Source organism: Mus pahari, chromosome 1, assembly GCF_900095145.1.
Source record: "Mus pahari chromosome 1, PAHARI_EIJ_v1.1, whole genome shotgun sequence".
NCBI lineage: Eukaryota > Metazoa > Chordata > Mammalia > Rodentia > Muridae > Mus > Mus pahari.
This window is the reverse complement of record NC_034590.1, coordinates 72,652,519-72,656,328: the sequence shown is the minus strand read 5'-3', so window position 1 is coordinate 72,656,328 and position 3,810 is coordinate 72,652,519.

Here is a 3,810-nt window from a genome sequence, read left to right as displayed (position 1 = left end):
TCAGAAATCTGCCTGCCTCTGCCTCCCAGGTGCTGGGATTAAAGCCACATACCACCACTGCCCTGCTTGGAATGTACCTTCCTTTTGGGTCATTCTGTGAGTAGAGGAAAGTTCTCCCTCAGCCATGTCTTTGTAAGTGACTGTTCCTTCCCCAGTGACAATGCTGTCCACTCATAGAAGCAACTACAGCTTGCAGGACAAGCAGAGATATGAGGGAGCCTGAGAGGCTGAGTGCTATTGAAGTGGATTCCTGGTGTCTCAGACACTGCCATCCAGCCTGTCCCTTCTACAGTCTATCCCTTGAGCTAATAACGCCCCACTCCACCCCAGCAATTTGCTCTGCCACACTTAGAAATTTGGTGTTTTGTTCTTTTAATTTTGTTCGTATGAGTATTTTGCTGGTATGTATATCTGTGCACCATATATGTGCCTAGTGCCCTTGGAGGCCCGAAGAGGACATCAGATTGTCCAGAACTGGAGCTACGGGTGTCTGTGAGCCACTCTGTTGGTACCAGGAATCAAATCCAGATCCTCTGGCAGAGAAGCCAGTGCTCTTAGCTGATGAGCAACCTCCCCTCGCAACACTAGCTTTAGTTGGAATGTTAGCACAACCAAGAGCAGCAACAATTAGATCTCTGGAGGCATTACTTGTTTATAGGTACGATGGTACGCCATCAATAGTAGTGCCTAGGAGCACCCCTGTAGGATGTAATGAGTGATGATGAATTCTACAACCTAATGTGAATGGCTAGGCACGGCTCTCTCCTACTATTGGTTGGCTGAATGACAAGGTGAGCTACCCAACCTCTCTGTACCTTGAGTTTCTCATCTGTAAGTTGGTTATTTCAATGATTAGCTGCGTTAAAATATAGAGCACTAGGATAGTGTTGTTAGCCAGGTTCCCACATATTCTCTATTTATTTAGGGGATTTATTGGAGTGGCTTGCAGACTATGATCCAGCTAGTCCATGAGTCTGGATATCTCAGCTGGTCTTTGGTAGTCTCTGGACTCCTGAAGAATTAGGCTCTAGCGCCAGTTAAAGAACGAACTTGCCGTTGAGAGCAAGGGTAAGCAGGCAAAACCCAAAAGCTTCCTTCTTTTATGTCCTTTATGTAGGCTGCCACCAGAAAGTGTGGCTCAGATTAAATGTGGGTCTTCCCACCTCAAACAAAGTAAGGAAAAAATCCCTTACAGGTGTATCCAGCTGCTTGGGTTTTAGTTAATTCCTGCTGTAGTCAAGCTGAAAACCAATAATTGCCATCACAAATAGTGTCTGGTATGTAGCAAACATTAATTAAATTAGCTTCTACTACACCACCACCAGGGTCCTGAAGAACTGCCCAGCTTGACCCCTGCTGGTGAAGAGATTGAGGTTAGGGGAGGAGTCTGTGGGAGGAGTTTAAAGGAAGATGATGGGATTGTGGCAGAGAGAACAGGCTGCCAGGAGGAGCCTTGCAGAGTGGGCACTGTGAACCCCACCCTGTGAACCCCACCCTGTACTCTTTGATCTACACTAATGTATCCACTTAGAGCCGGGAGAAAACCGTGTCCAGGAGGCCTCTGCCCAGCCTTGGCTGCCCCATTGTTTGTTTGTCTGTTTGTTTGTTGAGTCTGGGTTTCTTTGTGTAGCCTTGGCTATCCTGGGACTAGTTCTATATTCCAGGCTGGTCTCAAACTCACAGAGATCCACCTGCCTCTGCTACTGAGTGCTGGGATTAAAGGCGTGCACTACCACTGCCTGACTGGCTGCCCTATTTTCAGAGCAGAGACTGATCTTCACCCTCAATCCTCCAAGGCAAGATCTCCTGGGCTCTGAGTGTCATCTCCACAGGATCCCCTGGGCTCTGAGTGCCACCTCCACAGGGTCCCCTGGGCTCTGAGTGTCACCTCCACAGGATCCCCTGGGCTCTGAGTGCCACCTCCACAGGGTCCCCTGGGCTCTGAGTGCCACCTCCACAGGGTCCCCTGGGCTCTGAGTGTCACCTCCACAGGGTCCCCTGGGCTCTGAGTGTCACCTCCACAGGGACCCTTCTGCTACTGCAGTGTATCTTCTCTCCTTTGAGGCAATGATCTCAGTATCTTCATTATCTAATTATAATTAGAAGCTAAATGAAGTCAGGTATCTCTGTCTAGTCTGTGGCCAGACCACCATGAACATGCCTGATCTCAGAAGCTAAGCAGGCCTGGTTAGAACTTGGGTGGGTAACATCCCAGTTGTGGTTTGAATGAGAACTCTCAACCTTCAATAGAGTTATAGATTCAAATACTTGGTTACCAGGGAGTGTCACTATTTGAAAGGATTAGGAAGTATGTTCTTGTTGGAGGAAGTGTCACTGGGGGTGGGTTTTGAGGTTTCTTTTTCTTTCTTTCTTTCTTTCTTTTTTTTCAAGACAGGGTTTCTCTGTTTAGCCCTGGCTGTCCTGGAACTCACTCTGTAGACCAGGCTGGCCTCGAACTCAGAAATCCGCCTGCCTCCGCCTCCCGAGTGCTGGGATTAAAGGCGTGCGCCATGCCCGGCTTTTCTTTCTTTCTTTTTTTTTAAATTAGATATTTTCTTCATTTACATTTCAAATGATATCTGAAAGTCCCCTATACCCTCCCCCCACCCTGCTCTCCAACCCACCCACTCCTGCTTCCTGGCCCTGGTATTCCCCCGTACTGGGTCACATAATCTTTGCAAGCCCAAGGGCCTCTCCTCCCAATGATGGCTGACTAGGCCATCCTCTGCTACATATGCAGCTAGAGACATGAGCTCAGCGGGTACTGGTTAGTTCATATTGTTGTTCCACCTACAGGGTTGCAGACCCCTTCAGCTCCTTGGGTACTTTCTCTAGCTCCTCCATTGGGGGCCCTGTGTTCCATCCAATAGCTGACTGTGAGCATCCACTTCTGTATTTGCCAGGCACTGAGGTTTCAAAAGCCCATTCCAAGCCCAGAATCCCTCTCTTCCTGCTGCCTGTGGATCTGGTTGTAGAGCTCTCAGCTACTTCTCCAGCACCACGTCTGCTTGTGTGTCACCATGGTCTTCACTGTGTTAATACTGGATTAAACCTCTTGTAAGCAAGCCCCAATTAAATGGTTTCTTCATAAGAGTTGCTGTGGTCATAGTATCTCTTCACAGCAATAGAACACTGACTAAGACACCAGTCTAGACTATAACAGATAAGCTCTATAGCTTCTTAGAAAGGGGTTGTAGAAAAAAAACAAAACAAAGGTTTTTATTCTATTATGTTCCTCCTCCTCCTCCTCCTCCTCCTGTCTCATTGTGTAGCCCTGGCTGTCCTGGAACTTGTTCTGTAGACCAGGCTGGTCTCATACACAGATCCTCCTGTTTCTGCTTCCAAGTGCCAGGATTTAAGGTGTGAGCCACCACAAAGGCTTTCTTTTTCTTTTTCTTTATTGTCTGTGACCAGACAGAAACTTTACGGCAAAATAATTTAATTTATGGATTCAGAAATTTCAGTCCATAGACTCTGACTGCAGTGAGTGTGGGCCTGTGTTGCGGCAGACCCCAGCTGTAGTGAGTGTGTAGAAGAGACAGCTGTTTACCTTAAGTAAGGACAGGTCTGGGAACCAGGTGAAGCCTTCAATGCCATGCCCCAGTGACCTAGTTCCTCTGACTAGACACACTTCCTCAAGTTTCTAGGATCTGCCAGCATACCACAGGTTGATGAACTTATTTGGGCTGTGGTATCTCGGGGTTTCCATAGCGGACAATTATAAGGCTGCGCCCTCAGCACAACTCTTCCCCTTGGAGATTGGGAGCAGCCCTTCTGCCCACAGCCCAGGGCACATGTAATTCTCATGTA